The sequence below is a fragment of the Nycticebus coucang genome, chromosome 12 (genome assembly GCF_027406575.1).
Source record: "Nycticebus coucang isolate mNycCou1 chromosome 12, mNycCou1.pri, whole genome shotgun sequence".
NCBI lineage: Eukaryota > Metazoa > Chordata > Mammalia > Primates > Lorisidae > Nycticebus > Nycticebus coucang.
In genome coordinates, this window is record NC_069791.1 from 5479373 (window position 1) to 5502883 (window position 23511).

Genomic DNA, 23511 nt, shown 5'->3' on the forward strand with positions numbered 1-23511 from the left:
GTTCACGTCACTGATCATAATCTAGTGTGCTGTTCCTTTTTATCTGTACTTACATTCATTCATGTAATCCTGTATTTCCATCAGAGCAATGACCGTGTCTGTCTAGTTAAAATTTTCTTTTAAAATTGTGATTAAAAAACATGTAACAAAATTTATCATTGTAATCACTTTCACATGCACAGGTAAATGGCTCAATTTTTCATCCTTTTTTTCTAGAATGTTGCCTGATGCAGAATAGTTGCTCAATGAGAGATTGTTAAAGACTAAACAAAATGTTTATAACTTGACCATATTCTTTTTTTTTTTGAGACAGAGTCCAACTATGTCACCCTCAGTAGAGTACTGTGAAGTCAGCTCACAGCAACCTCAAACTCTTGGGCTTAAGCGATTCTCTTGCCTCAGCCTCCCAAGTAGCTGGGACTACAGGCGCCCACCACAACGCCCAGCTATTGACCATATTCTTGTGTGTTTTTTGTCCATGATGTTATATAATCCTAAACCTCAATTCCTTGAGTTGGCCAAGTAAGAATAGTTTAGGCAGTTTGTAGAACCCTTTTTGTATTCTTGAATCCAGTGCCAAGATTTGTCAAAAATTGCTCATATTCTATTTCTCTCTACTTTCTAGGTCACACTTATAGACTGAGAAGACAAAACAGCTTTTGTATTTGTTTTTTATCTTTGTTTAAAAAAATTATTTCTATGTTGTTTTCATTTTGTCTTTTTTGCTTCACAATTGATTTTGACTTGAAGCTGGGAAGGAATCATAAGTACTGTTCATGTTATAATTACTTCCTAAGTGCATCCGTAGGTAACACACAGGTGAGTAGATAGTACTAAGTCAGCCGCTGACCCAGGGCTTCTCTGCTGACCTCTGGTGTGTGTGCTGAGCAAGAAACAGCACCTAAAAACAGGACCAATTTATTCTGCTAGTGGATGCAGAAAACTGAAGGAGTAATTATATAATGATGTGAAACCCTTTACGATAAATGTTAAAGGCATCATATTCTCTTTCCATATATATTGAGAATCTGCTTGTGAGAATGTATTCCACATGTTTTATCTTGTTTAATTACCAAAACCCCATTGGAACAAGAAAAGTTTTGGCTTCCGTCGGCCTCTCTGTGAAGACACCTGTCCTTAGGGAAGACGTGTGCTGGTCTGAAGTGGTAAGACACCGTGATGCCTGGATCTTGTGCTTTTACTTCAAACTGCACAATTTAAAAAAATTTCTATTAAAGCAAAAGATTTTAAAATACTCTCTATTTTCTTGAGCTCAGTTACAATATTAATTTACCATATTCTGAAGTCCAGTGACATTTGGTTTGGAAGCCTGATAGCGGAATGTGCCAGCGCTCCTGAGTTGAATATTCAACAGATGTACACACTCCGTATTCCCATCTTTGTTATCCCAGATGTAGTTTGCACACACGTGCTAATATTAACTGGCATTTTTTCCTTATCCTCCCACTTAATTGGAGATGTTCTTAGTGATTGGGATTATGTCACTGTAGCTCAACTTTCTTTCCTTTGTACCACTCAGTACAACGTTTCATATGTGGCAGGTATAAAAAATCCGTGGTCAAAATAAATACACGTGTGTGTGTGTGTGTGTAGTTATCATCCTATATTCAATGATACTGTGGAATTGGGTATAATCTGGTCGGGAAATTCAAGAGGCATGATAATTCACTGGTCTATTATTAAGAAATTTTGCTCAAAAGAATTTCAGAAAGGTCTCCTGTGCTTTGCCCTTTCGTCCACATTTTCCACCACACTCATGATTGGGCATCTGTCCAGACCCAGCCTTGCTCTCATTTGGACTCAATATGAGGAGACATTAGTTTAATGCATGAGATGAAAAGAGCTTTGGTTCCTCTGAGCTGGTAGCCATGGTCTATTTTTATTACTTGAGGCATGTTGCAGTGTTCATCAGACAGGGTGCTGATGAGTCTGAGTACTTCCAAACCTATTGCCATCTTTCCTCAAAAAAAGAGTGAGTCTGTTTTTATTCTTTATGTGAGAAAATAATCTCTGGGGAGGGGAAATACTATGCCAGAACAGCAATGAAGAAACAGTTGCTCTACATGACATTTATTTCTGGATGGCTGGAAAGATCAATGTACTTGCCTGTAGCTCCTGAATTAATATCCTCAGCCACGGAGGGATGCGGCGCTGTGCACACAACTTGTTCGTCTTTGCTAACTTCTTGTTATGAGTAAAGCAATAATAACACAACTTCAGAATAGGTGTTGCCCTTGGGATGTAGTATTACTGTGTCTTAAAAATCACTAATAACTGTAATGCATGGACTTGACTTAAATTTTCTGTACAAATGAGACAATTTCCATTAGGCATATGGAAAGCCAAGTTTCTGAGTAATTCATTCTTTTAGACATGTTATTTTTATATCTCCAGGGGTCAATGCCATTCCATCTGTTCTGTAAGGAGAATTGGGCTGCAGTTCCTGAATATGAATCCCATTATCGCCTTACTCTGGGATACAATTAGCCCATACCTCTAGTAAATCATTTACAAAGTGTCTATAGTAATTATAAAAGTATGTTGTGAGGGGCGGCGCCAGTAGCTCAGTGAGTAGGGCACCGGCCCCATATGCCGAGGGTGGCGGGTTCAAACCCAGCCCCGGCCAAACGGCAACAAAAAAATAGCCGGGCGTTGTGGCGGGCGCTTGTAGTCCCAGCTGCTCGGGAGGCTGAGGCAGGAGAATCGCCTAAGCCCAAGAGTTAGAGGTTGCTGTGAGCCGTGTGACGTCATGGCACTCTACCGGGGGCGGTACAGTGAGACTCTGTCTCTACAAAAAAAAAAAAAAAAAAAGTATGTTGTGAGGAAAAATCCATTTTTACATGTGTTTGTTAATTCAACAAACATTTATTAAATGTTTACTAGGAGCCAAAGCTATGCTGGATATGATTTATGCAACTGTCATTGCAAATCGCTTTACCTTTAGTATGTATGATGTAATGAAAGTATCACTGTTCTAAGTACAATCAGGAAATACAAGGTGGCCATCAAGTTCACGTGCAGATTGCTGTATAAGTAACTAGTTGGAGACATAGAGTTTTTTTTGTTTGTTTGTTTGTTTTCTATTCATGAGGGTAAAACTGGATCCATACAACAACACAGGATGGGCAAAAGTTACAATGTGTAACTTACTAACATTTGAAGTTTGTGAGACCTCAAATACAGGTTGGTACTCGAGGAATATGAATTTGCCTAAAATCCTTCTTTTTTTTTTTTTTTTGTAGAGACAGAGTCTCACTTTATGGCCCTCTGTAGAGTGCTGTGCCATCACACAGCTCACAGCAACCTCCAACTCCTGGGCTTAAGCGATTCTCTTGCCTCAGCCTCCCAAGCAGCTGGGACTACAGGCACCCGCCACAACGCCCGGCTATTTTTTGGTTGCAGTTTGGCCGGGGCAGGGTTTGAACCCGCCACCCTCGGTATATGGGGCCGGAGCCTTACCGACTGAGCCACAGGCGCCGCCCCCTAAAATCCTTCTAAGATTCCAGTGATACAAGGAGACAGAATGAAATCAACCCACGAAAACAAATGAATGGTGGAGTTGATCTGGGGGGTAGTGGTGAGAAGGACGACTGAGGTCTCAATAATATTTTTGAAGAAGAAATTGTAGGAGGTTGAAGGAAGCAGGTGGGGGGAGATGCCTCCTGGGGAGTTTTTGCCATTCTTTTGCTCTTTTCAGAGTAATATAGTTGAATATTTTCCCACAGTTTTCTCCTTGTCCTTCACGGTGGTCTTTTCAGGTGAGTAGAATTATGCCTACTTTGAAGACAGGGATCTGAGAATGTGATATTTAAGGCAAAAGATGAGGGGACGCGTCCTTCACTGGCCTGACCTTTGGTCCACTACGCACTTACTTTCCATCCACGGACGCTGTTCCGCACAGTAGAACTCCGTGGTAAGGTGGGCAGGATTTCACTTTCACTGAGTGTGTAATTTTCAGACTTTCCCCCAACTATTTATCACCCTGTGAAGTAGAGGACAGAGGAGAAACCATCAGATAAACCGAAAAATGTAAAGGTTTATAATGTGCACACGTGTGATAAAAATGCACGCACATGCCTGTGGGGACAGCCACGTGGTCCATGTTGGGCCGTCAATCCCTACGTCAAGTCCAGATAACACAGGACAGTGTGATCATATGGGAATGAAGAAAACACGGCCTCCGGCGTAGTGAGTCTCTACCACGTCTCGCCTGGGCGGAGGCATCCTGGACAAGTATTTGCATCCCCAGTCGTGTATGTATTTGGTATCACCGTGTGTTACTCCCAGTCTTTTTTACATTTGTAATTAGATTCAGTTGCCAGGTTTTTTAATGACATTACTGAGAATTTTTGGCTGTGTCTTTGCTCTTCCGCTTCTGTCCCTCATTCCCCCTGAGCCCAGTCCAGTCACACGTTGGTTCCAATCCTTCTGCTGAAATTATTCTTCAAAAATTTACCAGTGATCTTCTTGTGGCTAAAAGCAAAAGCATTCTACAGTTCTCATCTCAGCCTGTCCACAGCTTTTGATAAAGTTGACCACAGAGTCGTCCTGAAACACTTTCTGCACTGACCACCAACGTGCAGCACTGGTCTGATTTTCCTCTGACCCTAAGCCCACTCTTTTCTTAGCCTTGTCTTTGAATGGCTTTCACAGACTGCTAATCTGTAACGCTGCAGGGGTTCAGAGGTCAGTCTTTTACCTTTTTCTTTTTCTTCTCCTTCACGCCAACCCTCACCCAGTTGTAGGACTTAACTGAAACCGACATGCCAGTAATTCCCAGCCTTCTCTGGACAGCCCGGAATGCTCACCTGACTCCTGTCTCTCTCGCCTCATCCTCACTTGGATGTCCATGCCCTCTCAAACGTAGCATGTCCAAAGGCTGCTCCAGACACTCCCTCCAAATCCAGTCTGCCCCCGGGCCACATTTCCCATGTCCTTACCCTGGACGGTTCCTACGTCATCTGCTCTGACAAATGACCACAAACTTAGTGACTTAACAAGACAAATTTATTTTCTCATGGTTTTGGAGACTAGAATGAAACCAGGATACTGGGCAAAATCAGTGTCCGGACGGTATTCCCTTTAAAGGTTCTGGGGGTGGGAGGCTTATTCCTTGCCCCTTCCAGCTTCTGGTAGCTACTGGCATTCTTTGGTTTGTGGCTACATCACCCAGTCTCTGCTTCCATGGTTCTACTGGATTCTGCTTCTGAGTCAAATTTCTCTGACCTTTTTTTTGTTTTGGAATTTCTGGCCGGGGCTTGGTTTGAACCCGCCACCTCCTGCATAAGAGGCCGGCGCCCTACTCCTTTGAACCACAGGCGCTGCCCTCTCTGTCCTCTTTTTAAGAAAGACAAAAAAAAAAAATCCATGATTTCATTCTGACCTTAGGGTCCAGTGGAATTATCATGGATAGTCCAGGGTAGTCCATCTGCAGAGCCCTCCCCTCCCCTCCCCTCCCCTCCCCTCCCCTCCCCTCCCCTCCCCTCCCTTCCCTCCCCTCCCCTCCCTTCCCTGCCCTCCCCTCCCCTCCCCTCCCTTCCCTGCCCTCCCCTCCCCTCCCCTCCCTTCCCTGCCCTCCCTCCCCTTCCCTCTCTTTCTCTTTTTCTTTTATCTCCCTCCCCCTCCCTCACTCCCTCCCTCCCTTTCTTTCTCTCTTTCCTTTCTGCTTTCCTTCCTCCCTTTCTCCCTCCCCGCTCCCTTTTCTCTCTCTCCCCCATATAACATAGCATTCATTGTTTTCAGGGATTGGGACACATATCTTGGGGGAGGGACTGATGTTATTTAGCTTATCACAACCTTCTTCAGGTCTCTGCATATCTTCCCTGACCACATTCTTTAAAATCTCCCACTCACTATCTCCTTTTCCTCTAATACATAGCCCTAATTATGCTATAAAATAATTATATATATATATATATACACACACATATACATATACATGTAGTATTTTTATTTATCTTTTCTTTCTAGAATTGTAAACTAAATAGAGGTAGGCATTTTTATTACTGATCCTTACCCTATAGATTAGCAATCCATCTGTATAAATAGGCAGGTTAAATTACAACTTTTGTACATATAATTACATTTTTTATTGATCTTAATTAAATATGTATATCACACCCATCCCCAAAACTATCTTTGGAATTGTTACTGTTAGAGCTCAGTCAACAAGTTATAAAATTTGCTTTTTAAATTTTAATTGGTACTGCCAGACTATTTTCCCAGATGGCTGTATCAATTCACATTCCCACCAGCACTGTGTAAAAATGTTTCTACCCACATTATTGATACATTTTATTGCAAGCTTTTCTGTTCCATTTCAGTCATGCTGATATTTTTATTTGTGTGCCGTGTTTTACATTTTAGGCTTTGTCATTGTTCCCTAAAGCCTTTCTAAGTTCTGGGTTTCTCAATTGTAGTGACCCCAACTGGAAAGAAAACTTCCGATAGCTTTAATCACTGCAAAACATTAAATCTTTCTCTCACGGCTTTTCATTAACACTGTTTCCTTCTTGCTTGTTTATTGTCCCCCCCCCCTTTTTCCAGACTACTTTAAGTAAAGAATTTTATTACTTTGTTTTCTACTTCATTCTACTGAATACTGCAAGAGCTGGTATCATTTTTAATTGAGACACACCCCAAAAGATCTACTTGCTCTGTCATCTGATACCATCACCTTGCTTTATATTTTATGACCATTATCAAAAGATTGCTGAATACGGATTTTAAAAAACTTCTTGAAAATCTGGAAAAAAAACTACCATGTTTTGCACAATCAACCATGACCCCAAAATAACATAATGAATCTGTGTCAGCTCCAAGAGCTCTCTATTCAGATCCACTGTTCAACATTGTCCTGGTGACAGGAAACTAGATTTCTTCTATATTTTCATGCAACTGTCTCCTAAAAGATAAGAAATGTATAGGTGAAAAGTATGAAGTTTGAATGAAGAGAGATGAAACTGCATGCCACATCTAGGATTTCCTTTAAGAAAAAGAAAATTAGGCTCAGCGCCTGTAGCTCAGCGGCTAGAGCACCAGCCACATACAATGGAGCTGGCAGGTTCTAACCCAGCCCGGGCTGCCAAACCACAATGACAACTACAACCAAAAAATAGCTGAGCCTTGTGGTGGGCTCCTGTAGTCCCAGCTATTTGGGAGACTGAGACAAGAGAATCGCTTGAGCTCAAGAGTTTGAGGTTACTGTGAGCTGTGATGCCACAGCACTCTACCCGGGGCAACACAGTAAGACTGTCTCAGGGGGAAAAAAAAAGAAAAAGAAAGACACAGATTTAGAAGAACTAGGAAATTCTGACCTGAAATTTCAAAATTCTGTGTTCTGCATTTTCAGAACCCCTTGCATGATTCTTAAATGATGGGCAATTGGGACTTACCATCTGACAAAGCAAAACCCTCCCTTTACAGTTCTGTATGTTTTTTGTCTATTGACACTGATTCTATTTGTGTACTAAGGATTGCTTAATGAAATTCCTCTACTTAATAACTATAGAGGAATCCTCATTTTAAAATAAAAACATTTAAGGAAACATTTCTACATAGTCACAGAGAATGAACAGGAGCGTGCTTTGCTGGATCGCAGCTGTCACATTATCAGGGAATGAACATTACCGACACCATGTTCTGTGTACGCTCTAAGGACAAAGTCTGTCCAATTAATTCAGGCAAATTCTGATGTATAAAAATGTTATTTAATCTTTACAATCTGTTTCCCACTCATTAAAATACAACCATATATATGCATTAAATTAAGTAAATTTGTTTTTTACAGCTTACATTTTGAACTGATACTGTAAGTCTGAGTTTCTCAACCTTGGCAATACCCACATTTGGGACCAGATAATTCCTTTTGGGGTGGGAGTACTGTCCTTGGCATCGTTAGATGTTTTTCAACATCCCTGCCTTCTACACGCTGGTTGCTGGTAGCATCCCTCCTCACCCACCATTATGATAATTTTAGAGTGTCACACATTGCAAAAATCCCTTGGGCAAATGCAGGGATTTTTCTCCATGGTTGGTCTTTATTACCATAAGATAAAATATATTACTACCTAATATTATACCTTACTTCTGAGTACTTTTAGATTCGTAATTATCTAAGTTCATAGAAGTTCCTTATGTACCATTAAAACATTCAGATATGTACATTATTAAAACACTATACCTCACGTTGGCTGCGAGATGTAGGGATAAATATATCTTCAGTGGGTATGATAAATTGCCGAATATTTTGATACTAGAAAATGATATGTAATAAGCATTATTGTAAGGATGTCTCCATACGGTATAACTTGGCTGCTAGGAAGAAAATTAAAGTAATACATTATTTGTGTGATTACCAGTCACTCATTGTTGACGGTGAGTATTTAATGAGTCCAGTTCTATGTGTTTCCTGATGTATCTCGTCAGTGAATGAGGATGCCCCCTTCATCACAGTTCACTGCTCTGCATTTGCAAATTTATTAAGCAGGAGTGTGTACCTTCCCTGCTGTGTACACATTCTATTTGGGTATCTACCTCTTCATCAGAGTTCTATTTTAGTATCTTGATTATTAATAATTTAAATAATAATTGATTGCTTCCTGGGTACTTGGTTGTATCTTATGAAGTAATTCAGTCCTTAGTAGGAAAGATAGACTGTGCTGCTTTATCAAAGTAATAAGTAAATAATAAGTTATGAGTCACCAGTAACTGTTTTGATTCTGGTATTTTTTTTTTTTTTTAGCTCCCTTAGAATACCATTCACTGTCTTAAATATAGCATCAATATTTTAGGTCTCATCTAGATAGTGATTTTCTTAGTTTAAACAGTGCCTATGTTTTTATCCTGCTCTTACTATTCTGCACGTAATGAATGTTCAAGAAATAGTTCCCCCTCCCAGAGGAAACAATCTTATGAAACAATTAGCTAATTGATAAAGTATGTGTCTTCTGTGATGTGACTTTCCTCACCAAAAGTATCTGACAAAGAATTTAAATGTAGAGTGTCTACTTAAAAGTTATAAAATTAATTTTACTTAAAATATAACATATGAAATCACAATCATCTTAGAAAACCTTAAATAACTATGATCTTGCTGATTATGGGAAGGTTATGTCTCTATTTTTGTACCTCTGTGTCCATGTTGTCAATGCTCTCCTCCTAAGAAATTACATTAGTTTAATCTAGAAATTTTACAGTGTTTTATCTTAATGGAAATAAAATACATATTTTAAAAGAGCCTGTTATTATACTAATAAAGTTTCATTGTAATAGAAGTGGACCATTCTCAATAAATGAAGAAATTATGTTAAGAAAAAAGTAACCAAAACAATGAAATAAGAGAAATGGATGCTCAGGTCTCCATTCAATGTCATTGTGGACTGCTGACCAACAGTCCACTCAAAGGCTGTTCAATTGTCCAGGAGAATTTAGCTTTATTTGACTTGCTATTCACTACTGGTTATGGACCAGATACTATGCAGTTGTAATTTTTGTCTACAGGATAGATATTCAAATGATTTCTGAATTATAGAATAAGACCATCACAATTTATTTTCTATTTCCCTGGAATTTATTAACAGTTCTTAATGCAATTTTGTGATTTCTTTCCCACATTTTTCCTTGAGTGACAAACTACTAGATGCCTTAGATGGTCTCCCATCAAATTTTCCCTTTTTGTGGTTTCAATTTTGAAAAATTATATTTTACGATAATTATGGTTGTTACACAATTCTAATAATGTTTCAAAGACACAGATGTCTCTAAGTATGCTGACCTGAACCTTGCCTTATGCTACATTAACCTTGGTTGTAAGTGATACTCTTAAGGAAAGCACAGAAGGGCCATTATAAAAAGTGTGTTTGGTTCCTGAGAGACATGTGGGTCAATTAATATTGATTGGGATAAGGTTAAGAAAAGGAGAGGGTGGCGGGGGGCAGGGGGGTGAGGAGAGGAGAGACTTGAGTTTATAATTTTTAAAAGGATAGATCCTTATAAAATTAAACTTTAAAAATGCAAAAAGAAAAAAAAAACACTGAAATTTGTGTACCTTTAGTTTGTTCAAGCATTGGGTCAAAGTCTGGAAAAAAAATAATTACCATTCGAGGGATATAAAACCGTCCTGCATCTTTTCTGTGGGAAGAAACTATTTACAAGTGTAAAAATATTCATACTTAGAACATGTATGCATTACAGCTGTTGCTTTGGGGAGTATTTCACATAGGAGAAATAGCTGTGCCCTGTTTGATATTTTGAGGGCTTATTTTTGCTTCACATTTGTGGAAAAAATTAGTAGAAACAAAGTTTAGCAATTTAGTACGAAATAATTCAAGGCTATTACAAGTGGAAATAACTGATTAAAAAAAAAAAAAAAAAAACACAGCTAGGCCTGAAGGAGATCTTTAGATTTTTCTTTTATGCAGTGGGGTCTTGGTAATTTAGAGATCTTACAATAACTTAATGCTTTAAAAATCACCTCTGGGTATAGAAATTCAAGCCTTCCACTTCATTTCTGGAGACTCATTAATAAATGAAGAACCACTTTACACTGGTTTTGTTAGTGTCATGTATCAAATGGTTTATTTAACTAGCTGATTCAGACTAGGTGACATATGAATGTGGGGAGATTAATATTATAAATAATCAGAAGATTATGATCTCCTGTATCCATAGACGTGGCATTAAACTGGTTCTTCTCGATAGAGTCTCTGAGGGAATTAGCAGAGGGCCATGCGCTTACCAGGTACAGAACCAGTCTTGGTGCCTGGTAGTAAAACTGAAGCAAGTCATTGGCTCACATGATTCATTTTCTTATTTTTTTAATTAAAAAAATTTTTTTTCAGATTGCTATGAGGGCACAAATGTTTAGGTTGCATTGTTTTCATTTCTAAGGTAAAGTTCAAGTTGTAGCTGAGCCCTTCACTCAGGGCTGCTGAACCCCCTCACATTGTGCACATTAGTGAGATCCTGCCGATCACCATCCTTCCCCCTGCCCCCTCTCTAGACTATACTTGTGTTTTTCTTTGATGTGGAGTGTAGTTGTTTATATATTGGTTTCATAATAGTATTTAGTACATTGGATACTTTCCCCCCATTCTTGTGATACTTTACTAAGAAGAATGTGTTTCAACTCCATCCAGGTAAGCAGAAAAGATATAAATTCTCCAGCTTTTCTTTTTTTGTAGAGACAGAGTCTCACTGTACCACCCTCGGGTAGAGTGCCGTGGCGTCACACGGCTCACAGCAACCTCTAACTCATGGGCTTAAGCGATCCTCTTGCCTCAGCCTCCCGAGCAGCTGGGACTACAGGCACCCGCCACAACGCCCAGCTATTTTTTTGTTGCAGTTTGGCCGGGGCTGGGTTTGAACCCACCACCCTCGGTATATGGGGCCGGTGCCCTACTCACTGAGCCACAGGTGCCGCCCACTCTCCAGCTTTTCTTATGGCCGTATAGTACTCCAAGGTGTACATACACCACAGTTTGTTAATCCATTCCTGGGTTGATAGGCACTAAAAATGCTCATTGTCCCTAATCATCAGAGAAATGCAAATCCCAAAGCCTCTCTGAGATGTCACCCAACTCCAGTGATATTAGCCCACATCACAAAAATACCAAATTGGCATGGATGTGGAGAGAAGGGGACGCTTCTGCACTGCTGGTGAAATTGCAAACTAATACAACCTTTATGGAAAGAAGTACGGAGAATCCTCAAAGAACAAAAAGTGGATCTTATATTTGATCCCCAAATCCCATTTCTAGGCATCTTCCCTGAAGATCAAAATCATTTTACACAAGGACGTGTGCACTAGAATGTTTATTGCAGCTCAGTTCATAATTGCCAAGGCGTGCAATCAATCCATTTGCTTCTTTATGGTTCAAAACCAGTGCTGACGGGCCTCAGGACCAACCCCTCTTTCTTCCTGGTACAGTTAGGCACTTCCTGCTGGACTACTAGACAATTCCTTGTGTGCTGTGGACACTGATGCCACTACCACTCTGCCACTGCTTCCCTGTCCCCGATCAGGGCAATGCCGTTGCATTTATAGCTATCTTTCACTTTGAAATAAAAACAGAACGGTACAAGTTAGGTCTGACTGGTGATCGCCCAGATAGAGTCTCTTGAGATCTGTTGGCACAGGGCTTTTGATAATATCCCAAGTAATGACAAACTTATGTTCCACTTGGAATCTAAAAATGTGTGTCTGTTGAGGAAAACAATCTGAGGACCGAGATGTGTTTATACCATTGATACGCAGAGCCTGTCATCACAGACATGTTGTGAGTGGTGATTTTCTAAGCTGAGACAGATTACACTGAATTTTGAAGCCAAATGGTGCAGAAATATCGCATTATGGTAGCTACTGGAGTTTAATGTAGGGCAGTGCCATGTAGATTTAGATGAGATAACTCATTTCTTGCTCTTTCTAACATAATACAAAAAGAAAAATAAGATATTTATCAAGGATATAAATCCTCACTTCTTCACCTTTTGTAACAATCCACTGTTAACTTGAATCATGGTATAGAGATGATCAAATTACATAAAGAGCCTTCTATTCATGGAAAATGGACAAGGAGAATGGGCCAGTGGAACACTGAGGCGCAGAGATCCCCAGCCCGGTGGCTTATTTTAGGATCCCAAGCTCCCCGCCTGCTAATGTGCACCCCTGCGTAATCGCTGAGTTTCTGTTCATCTGTAAAGTGGCAGTAATAGCGTGCACACCACAGGGGGACTGTGAGAGTTAAGGAATGAATGTGTGTGTGCAGCGTGTTTGCAGCAGTGTGGAGCACACAGTGAGCGCTTCACAAGTGCTGATGTCGTCGTGCAGTTTGGTTGTATAGGGAGGACACTGTGTCTCGGGACAGATGGGCCAACGCTGTGGTTTTCCTCCTTACAGAGCTGACACAGAGCATGTCTGCGATCCCAGCCGTGTGGAGAGTGTTTCTCCACACACCACACGGTTCTCTGACAGACACCAGCTGGGTGGCCTCTAATTCAATTCAGTTCTGTCACTGGAGATAGTTTCAGACCTCACAGATGGAGGGCTCAGTCCTGCCAGCTTGGCCCCTGGTCATAATAAGCACAGGTTGTGACTTGGGCTTCTGACCGAATGGCTATAAACTGAAGTTCCCATGACCCCTTCTTTGGGTTTGGTTAATTTGCTAAAGCAGTTTCTAGAATGCAGGGAAATATTTTACTTCCACTTACTGGTTTTTTAATAAAAAGCATAATTAAAGGATACAGATGAACAGACAGATGAATAGGGGCATAGGGCAAAGTCTGGAAGGGTCCCACGTGTGGAGTTCCACACTGTGTGGTCAGGGTGCACCACGTGGCTGTGGCCACCAAGCCAGAAGCTCTTGGAACCCCATATTCAGGGATTTTTACGGGGGCCTCCTCATATAGGCATGATCAATTATTAACTTCATTTCTAGTCTCTTTTCCTGCTTCAAAGGATGGGGAGGGAGCTGAAAGCTCTAAGGTTATAATTATGGTTTCGTCTTTCTGGAGACCAGCCCTTAACCAGGGACCTCCCCAAGAAACACCCCATCAGGACAGAGGAAGCTCCTGTCATCCAGGAAATTGCAGCCAGTAGAAATTCTGTCTCAGGAACCAGGCAGAGACCAACATTAGAACAGAAGATCTTCCTATTGTTCTATTCCTTGAGGAAATGACAAGGATTTGGGAGAGCTGTGAGCCAGGAACTGTAGACAAAAACCAAAATATGTATCTCACGATATCTCACATCCTTTCTTTTTTTGAAAAATCTGAAAAATCCTTCTACCAGTTTCTGTTCACTGTTTCTCTTGCCAGTAATAGAATCTTTCCTGCATAACCAAGTTTTAGCAGAGAGTAAGCAGGAGACATTTTTTTTTTTTTCTAGATTTCTTTGCAAAGAGGTAATGCAAAAGATAACATGCGTCAGCTTTTAGGTCACTTTCTTTATGGCTTGACCTTTGCTCACTATTTCTCGTTTCCTAGGACTAGAACACTGGTGTGGTATCGGTGAGCTAGCTTCAACCATGCAAATAAAAGAAACACTAGGATGTTGCAGAGAAGAGTGATGGAAAAAAACTGATTCCCTAGAGGATTTTGAGAATCTGAGCCATCTACTGATCCTTAAACATTCGCCTACGTTTTACCTGTGATATGAGGGGCATACTAAACTTCAACCTTGTTGGAGCATTTTAGTTCATCCTTTCACAGCAATTTAGCCCATACCCCCCTGACCAATTCTCTCTCTCTATTCACCCAAATACAAACTGAAAAGATAATTAATTTACTTGTAGGCTCATTATAGTTGAAAGGGAATACTTAAGAAGTATGTTTAACATAGAACCTGGCATATGACATTGTCTTTTTTTCTAAACGTAAGAAATATTTTTATTATCATTAGATTATTTGGCTCTTTCTCTTATAAAATGTTTTGTATAAGAGATTTGTTTTCTATAGGCTTTTCAGTCTTTGAAAATGAATCCTCAAAAACAGAATAAATGAAATTGTCAGTTATATGATATGTAATGTAATATTTTATGAATTTTAAAGATCATTTATTTCATTTCTCATAAATGGATCTTTTTAAAAGAGCCATGTTTTTGGTCAAATCTACTTGGGAAGTTTTATAAACATTTTGCCCCTTTATTTTAATTTTGCAGTTCTCATTAATGTATGTATAGAAGATTCCTACAAACATAAATGTGCTGTACTGTTTGATACCTTATGTGCTAAAATAATCCTTGACCTAGGAGCACATTTTCTTAATGTGACGACAGTTACTGTCATACAGGAGAGTATTATTAAGAACACAGTATAAGATGACATGCTCTAGTCCAATGGACACGTGGAAATGCTTGAATTATTTCATCTTCCTGTTTGCCACAATGACTGGGTAGTTGCGATAATATTTAGTAGATGGGAGTGAGAGACCTTTAACAAACTATAAGAGGGACATTCACATACAGCAGTGTCCCCTCTCCATCCGTTACCTCCCAATTTCTGATACTGTCTGTTGAGAAACATGAAATTCTGATACTCTAATTGTAGGGCCTTTGTGGACTTTTGTTATATATTCCCATTTTACAAAGTTACATAACCCTGCCTCCTGCCACCATTAGGATTGTTCCTAGTTTTTTTCTTTTTCTTGAGATACGATATTACTGATGAGATTTGATATTAAATAAATGTAGAATTGGAATCAGAGGAAGCAGAACATTCCAAGTACTATGTTGCTCTTACCGGCTTACTGCTGGGGATATTTTAAGCCAAAATAATTCAGAGGGTTTGGACACCTGTATTTTTTTTTTACTATGCAGCTAACTGAGGTAGAGTGCCTGAGTTTACCTAAGTAATGTTAAAACATGAATATTTATAGTGCACTGTCAACTTGATATAAATTTAGCATTCTTGATGTTCATGATGGAGGTCAGAAAGTCTATAAAGACAGGGCTTCAGTGTCTAGACAGGTGCTGAAGATGACAAGTGCCAGGAGGCTGCAAGTGTGCGAGGAAATCTTGAAATCTCTCAGCAGAGGGCAAAGGTGGCAGCAGAAAACTGCTGAACAGCTATTTGTTGTCTGTCTGCTCTAAATGCTTTCCTTTTGGTGTTTCCTGGTATTACCCTTTTCTCAGGATTCAGGTCTCAGCTAACTGTTTCATTGGAAAGGGCTTCCACAAACGTAGCCCTGGATGCACAACCCATTATCCCCATTCACCACGTCAGGGTCATATTTTATTTCTTCTTCATTGCACTGAACTCCATCTATAACATATTCCATTAGAGTATTACCTGAATATGTTTTTGTCATTATCTGTTATGCAGTGAAAACTATCTTGTTCACAGACCTTTTACCAAAGTGAATAGGTACATTGTTTTGAATGAATGACATCTCACTAAATAAATTTACTTATAATATTAGTAAATATGAACCCTTTTCTTATAATATTAAAACTAATGGAGTTTTGGTGCACTTAACTCTTGCCTCTCAAGGAGTAGAGGACAGCTATGCAAACATTCTGGCCTCGGTACATAATATTTCCATGTCCTGACGTTTTGTTCTTGTCTCCATTGGCAGAAGTTTGGAACACAGATGAGGGGCAAGGGAAAGGTGGGGTTGGAGTAGGGAAAGCAGGGAACGTGTACAATATAACTCTACCGATTTGTTTGCAACCAGCAATAATGTCAAACAATAAAAAATGTAACCATTGTATTTAGTCAGTTTGCAAATATAATTCACATTTGGATGCGCATTTTATTTTTAAAAAACTAAAACAGAATGTTTTAAATATTTTATTCTAAATTATCTTTCTTTTTTTTTTTTTTGCAGTTTTTGGCAGGGGCTGTGTTTGAACCTGCCACTTCTGGCATATGGGGCCAGCACCCTACTAAATTATCTTTCAATTATGTGATTACACAGATATTAGCATTAGTTTGCAATGTAAAATAGTTTCCTAAAACCTAGGATGGCAAATGATAACTTTGCAGAAATTCCTCATACAGCAATGACTTTAGGAAGACTCAGTGACAGAATGAAGTGCCTGGTCTGATGAGGTATCACAGCTTCTTCACCTTCCACGATGTTCTATATGCCTATGAGCTTGTTTCACACCATCACGCTCCTCTTTATAACATAAAACCCACTGACAAGTCAAAGGAATGATGCACCCAGAAAGTATCCTGAAACTCTGCTCACCATTATTAATAGCAAATGATTCCCTTTGAAATAAAAGGGGATGTCGGGCTATTACTGGCCATCCTTAAGTCTTTTTGGTACTATTCTAGAAAGATGGTTTTAAAGGGCTTGGGTTTTTCCCCTTTCATAAAACATAATAGAGAAAACTTCTATGAGTTATACTTTCTAACGTTATGAATTAGTGACACTTTTGCACCATCACTTATAAATCACTGTTTCAGGTAACAAGGCAAGGCCATAATTTTAAGCCAGGATTAAACATTAGGTATGAGGTCTATAACATCCTTAATATTAATGGAGGCTGTTCTTTTGACCTGGACCCACAGGCATTCCAAAGTCAAAATACAAATCAGCTTTCTCTCAAGGTGTATGAACAAAAAAAACATTTTATTAGAAAAAGGGGAGTTGGAGACGCGTTGGAGACGCTTCCCTCCAAGTGAGGTGCTAATTTACCTTAAAATCACAGTCTCTAAAGGAACAAAACAGTTTTAATATCAACAGATTCATATTATTCATGCTGATTTTTCATCTCTGTATCCCTAGGTGGATTTACTTTCAATATCCTCACGCTGATCTTTTGCCCAGCTCAGCTGGGTGACCAGGTTGAAGTTTATTGCACATTATCTGCTACACATCAACTCAATTATTTATTAACTGGAAGATTCAGACGCTCATCAAATGTAGAAGGAACAGTGTAATTTGGTAGACGGAGGAAAAATAAAAACTGTTTTCTGTTCTAATAGTCTTGCTTTATTATACAGAACCACAATCTTCTTTTTTACCCTCATGACAGTCCTCCTCCGCTGTCTATCAGTAGGGTGGAAGGAGAAATCAAGTGCTTACAGCTTCCCTGGTCACCCCTTCATTTGTAGACTCTAATGCCTGAGGGGAAAATTTTACCGAGAAATGAATTTTAAACGATGACTGAGACTTCAGAAGAGAAGTTTGCCCCATCTGCCTTCCCTTATTAGGGCTATTTATACTCTGGTCCTCTTTTCTCATAAGCCATCATTCAGTTGAATGGATGTCTCTAAATGACGCACCATGCACTGTTATACAACTGGCAGCCTTGGGATAAATAAACCCTTTCTACAAAACGAAGCTATTAAAGGATGCTGGAAAGTAGCGTTCCGCTAAATATGAGTGCGTAATATGAGTGTGTATATTAAGCATAAATGTCTGTCAATGTCCTCGATTCAGAAAACTAAAATCCTAAAACACTTTTTGTGACGCGATGTATTTCTTTTTTTCACGTACCTGATGAAGCAATTAGTTTTCTCCCGTCCGGACATGTTAAACATTGGAGTAGAAAAGTATAAAGAACAGTGTATGTGGGAAGATTTAATTGTTTAAATTGCTGATGAAATAATACAGGGTTAAATGGTTTATGTTAATTATTATTGTAAGGTTTATATAATGTTGAAGGTGTCTGAATAGACCCAAAACGAGGAATTTAAATAGCATATAAATCTTTCTTTTGCTGAATGAGAGGTTTTATTTATTTATTTTTTTGAATGGTATATCTTAATGCAAAGATTTATGGCAGAAGTCAGTAGTGGAGGAACTGGGCTCTGTCCAGGATCCTTGCTGTCCCGTGTTGCTGATAGAGCAGTGTGTGTGGTAAAGCGTTTATTCGTAAAGATATTGTGTTCGTTTTAAAAGCAGTGACAATTGTTACTAAAACCTCTGGGTGAAAAACAGTTATCGATACATTTATTAAAAAATACTCTTGAAAGAAAAACGTAAGTTAAATATCCTTTGAAAGAAAACTACATTATCCTTAAAATTATGATTCAGAATTTAAAAATTTCTAGACAGCTCGGTACCTATAGCTTAGTGGCTAGGGCGCCAGCCACATACACCGGAGCTGGTGGGTTCAAATCCAGCCCAGGCCTGACAAACAACAATGACAACTACAACCAAAAAATAGCCAGACTTTGTGGCGGGCGCCTGTAGTCCCAGCTACTTGGGAAGCTGAGGCAAGAGAATCGCTTAAGCCCAGGAGTTGGAGGTTGCTGTGAGCTGTGACACCACAGTATTCTACTAAGGGTGACTTAGAGACTCTGTCTCAAAAAATCAAATCAAATAAATAAAAATCCATTGACTTTTTTGTTCACATATATATTCCTTAATATGTGTGTATGTGTGTATTCTTTCACTTTACAATTTCTAATTAACCTGCTGTTGAGTTTGGACGGCATTCATTTTGATACAACAATGCTACCAAAGGTCTGATTCAATTATTAAGTTTTAATTTTTGTAATTAAATGTTGAGACTTTATGTTACACTGGAGACAAGTGCATGGAGAATTTTCAGGTTGTGGAGGTGTCTACTTGTCTCCACCTCTGGTTGAAGTCTATAGCCAGCTCTTTATCCTCATTGGGCTGTTTTCCTATAGTGCTCAATTTCTGATTCTAAAGTATTATTGTAGCACTTGAGCACTATATCTCCCACTTATTCCCCAGTAATCAATATGTTATAGTATTTAGTTTTATAAAACAAGATGATACCTCAAACCTGTCACCTTTATGCAGATAACTATACTTGAAAGATATTCAGATTAATCAACAAATATGCTTGAAGTGCTAGTTATATGCTTGACACGGCAGGCAAAATGGAGGGAAGGTAAGACTTGAAGGGGGGAAAACATATTCTCTTTGCTGGCTTAAATATTCCACGTGCTTTGTGTCTTACTACTTGTAACAAATGCACAGATAGACATACCAAGTTGCAGGGACCATAGTTGTCATGAAGGATAAATGCATAACAGGGTTGGCCTATGTACAGAGGTGCATGCTCAGAAATTAAAACTGAAAGGACAGCCGTAGCAGGTGTTATTAATATGCATGCTACTGTAACTGAGGTAACACCAAGTTCTATGAAAGTGTTTTATGGAGAGATATACCTATTCTGAAACTTAGGGTGACACATAAGAGCTAATTAGGAATAATAAAAGTGGATGGGCCTCCTGGGAGCTGGGTCAGGTGGGGGAGATGTCAGAGGATTGTGTCTTTGAAAAATAAATAGAGTAGTTTAAACTGATTATTTTGAAAGCATTTATTTTCTTACTGTAATATACCAGTCACTCTTATAGGTGCTGGTGAAATCCAGAGGTAAATACAGGATAGGACTGACACTATAGTCAGCCGACATGTACAGAAAACATCTATGCCCATGTGGAATGAAATACCAGGATAAACGCTACAGAGGAAATATAAATCAGAGAAAGTTTAAGAAATGCTAGGGAAGTTGCTTTTTTATTTTATTTTATTTTTTATTGTTGGGGAATCATTGAGGGTACAAAGAGCCTGGTTACACTGCTTGCATTTGCAGGGTAAAGTGTCTCTAATCATAATGTCCTGTCCCCAAGAGGTGTGTCACACACATGAGTGAGGAGAGACACAGAGATGATGGATAATGGAGCAGCCAGAGGAAGTGAGGGTACAAGCCAGGTGTCTGTCTGGAGAAAGAGCATTTCAAGTAGAAAATTCAGCCCCACTCTCAGGGCAAGAAGCTACAGTGTAAAAAGAAGCACAGACCCAAGCCGGACTGGGAAGACAGAAGGAGAGGATTAGAACCATCACCCAGAGTCAGACTGTACATGGCCTTTGAAGCCATTCCGAAGACTTCAGTTTTTACCAAAGCAGTAGACCAAAGAGAATCAGAGGACTTTGTGAAGTTCTGAGGAGAGTGGAATCTTTATCTGACTATGTCTGTCAGACACAGCCCATGGTGGGAGGGAAAGCGGGCCGGGAGATTAGTGAGGAGGTTATTACAGCAATTCAGAGAAAAGATCATGGTGGCTTTTTATCAGAGTTGTAGCCGTAAATGGTAGAGTTGATAAGAGGAACGTAACAACTTCAAGATAAGAGAGAGTTTGACTTGTATAAAAATTTGAAAGAAATCTTAAGTAACTACTTCTAATGCAGTGAGAGAGAAGCTAGTGAGAAAAAGGCAGCATGGAACGGCAATCCCCTCCTGGAGAGCCCTATCACCATGCTAAGGAGTTTATTCTGAGGGTCCTATGCCCTCATTTAAATACTTTAACAGAAAGTTGAATAACTTAGCTTCTTAAGATAATATCCATCTATTGCCTCATACCTTCCGTGGGTCAGGAGTTCAGGCACTGCTGCGCTAGCACCTCTGATCAGGGTCTCACAGGGCTCAATGAAATCAGAATGTTGGCCAGGCTGTGATGCTGCAGCGAGAGTGCTTCCTCCAAGCTCCTTCGGGTTTCTTGGCAGAACTGAGTTCTTCACAGACGCAAGAGAGAGGCCGGTGACTCCTAGAAGCCGTCCCTCTCCATTGCAGCTCACAACACAGCTGCTTGCTTCTTATTGGCAGGCAAAAGAGTGTCTTTTTTCAACGGCATCTGACTAGGTGAGGCCTATTCAGAATAATCTCCTTCTTGTTATCTTATGGTAAAATGATCCAAAACAAAAATTACACCTGTAAAATCTCCTCGCCTTTGCCATATAATATTATGCATCAAGAAGACCACTGATAAAACTTGGAGGGCAAAGAAAATGAACAGAATCAAACAAGACCATTAGGATTTTGTTAAGGCAGTTGTGTGGATATGGGATGTTTGATGATGTAGAAAATATAGCAAAAGTAGGCACAATGGAAGAGAGAGAGGAAAGAAATTAATGAGTTAACTCAGGGGCATATTTAAGTATGCTGTGGGATTTATAAGTGAAAATATCATTTATCTCAGAGAAGTAAAAAAATGAGGGGATTAGTCACCACTACGCTGGTCTTACAAGAAATCAAAGTGAAAGATGACAAAAACCATCATGAAAACAAAAAACTTTGTGAAAATCACTGGGAAAACAGAGGCACAGAGAAGAAAGAGAAAATGATCAAAACTTATCACGGAAGAAAAACACCAAATTGCAATGAAAAACAATAAAAGAGGAAGAAAGGAGAAAAGAAGTTAAAAAAATTAACAAAGGAACAGGAGTGAGTCCTCCCCTATCAATGATAACCTTGAATGGAAACAGATTAAATTATCTACTTAAATGATATAAACTCACGGAATGGATCCAAACATACACTGCCTCTACGTACCTCAGTCACCTGTAAAGAGAGACCAAATGTGAACAAACAGAAAATGATATTCCTCACAAATGGAAATGAAAGGCAAGTCACAGTAGCTAAAAAGAGTCAAAGAGGGACATCTTATCATGAGAAAAGGATTAATTTAGCCACTATCTATAGAGCAAGTGTTATTTGATCTAAAGAATGAGATAGACCACAATATAATAATAGCTAGGGACTTTAACACCTCACTCTCAGCATTGGAATGATCATCTAGATAAAGAGAATATTGAATTAAATATTGAAATGCATTTTAGTCCAAAAGGACCTAACAGAAATTTATAGAACATGTATATTCAGTATCTGCAGAACACGTATTCCCTTCACCAGAATATGGAAGATTCTACAGAATAGACCACAGGTTAAGTGACAAAACAAGTCACAGCAAATTTAAGAGGATTTAAATCATATCAAGAATGTTCTTCTGAACCACAGTAGAATACAATTAGAAATCAGAATATTGAGGAGCTTTGAACACTATACAAATACTTGGAAATTAAATGACATCCTCTTAAACAAAACATGTGCCAATGAAGAAATTAAGAAAGATATTTAAAAATTCTTTGACATAAAAATGGAAACACATGAGATGTAACAAAAGCAATATAAAGAGAAAAACTTACAGCAATGAAGGCCAGTAACGTAAGCAATAAACTTACAGCAATAAAGTAGAACATACCGAATGATGCATCTTCAGGAGCTAGAAGACCAAGAGCAAATAAATTCCAAAATTAGTAGAAGTAAGGAAACAAGAAATATCAGAAATACATGAAATTGAGATTAAAAAAATAAAAAAATAAAAAACCCACAAAATGTCAATAAAACAAAAGGTTATTTTGTGAAAAATACTAAAATCAATAAACTATTACCTGGACTAACCATGAAAAAAGAGAAAAAGCCAAATAAAATAAGAAATAGGAAGGAGACATTATACCTGACTATAGACATAGGAAGGCTATTAACAACTAAAGCCCAGGACCACATGGGTTTATTACTGAATTCTACAAAATATTTAAAGAACTAGTATTAATTCCTTATAAGCTATTTCAGAACATTAAAGAGGGTGAAATTCTTCCAAACTCCTATTTGAGGCCATTATTATTACCCTGTTACCAAAACCAGATAAGGGCAGAAGAGAAGTAAATGATTATCCAGCATTCCTGATGAAGACAGGTGCAAAAATCCTTAAACATCCTAGGAAACTGAATCTAGCATCACATTAAAAGATCATTCACCAGGATTGAGATTTATCCCAGGGATGCGAGTGTGGTTCAACATATGTAAACCTATACATGTAACCTACCACATCAACAGTGAGGACCCAGAACCATCTGGTCATCTCAATAGACGCAGCAGAAGCACTTGATAAATGGCCTCAACCATGTAAGCATAGGAGGAGGCCGCCTCAACACAGGACAGGGGTATGTGACAGCTCCACGCTAACACTGTCATGACAGGGAAAAGCTTTTCTTCTAGGAGCTAAAACAAGAAAAGAATGCTTGCTCTCACCACTTCTATTCAAGAAGAAAGAAATAAAGAGCATTCAGATAGGAAAAGAGGGAATCAAAGTGTCCTTACTTACAGACAACATGGTGTTATCCATAGAAAGCTTCTAAAATCTCTGCCCCCCAAAACTCTCAAATCTGACAAATTTAGTAAAGTTGCATGTAAAAAAAAATTAAAATAGAAAAAGCAGTTG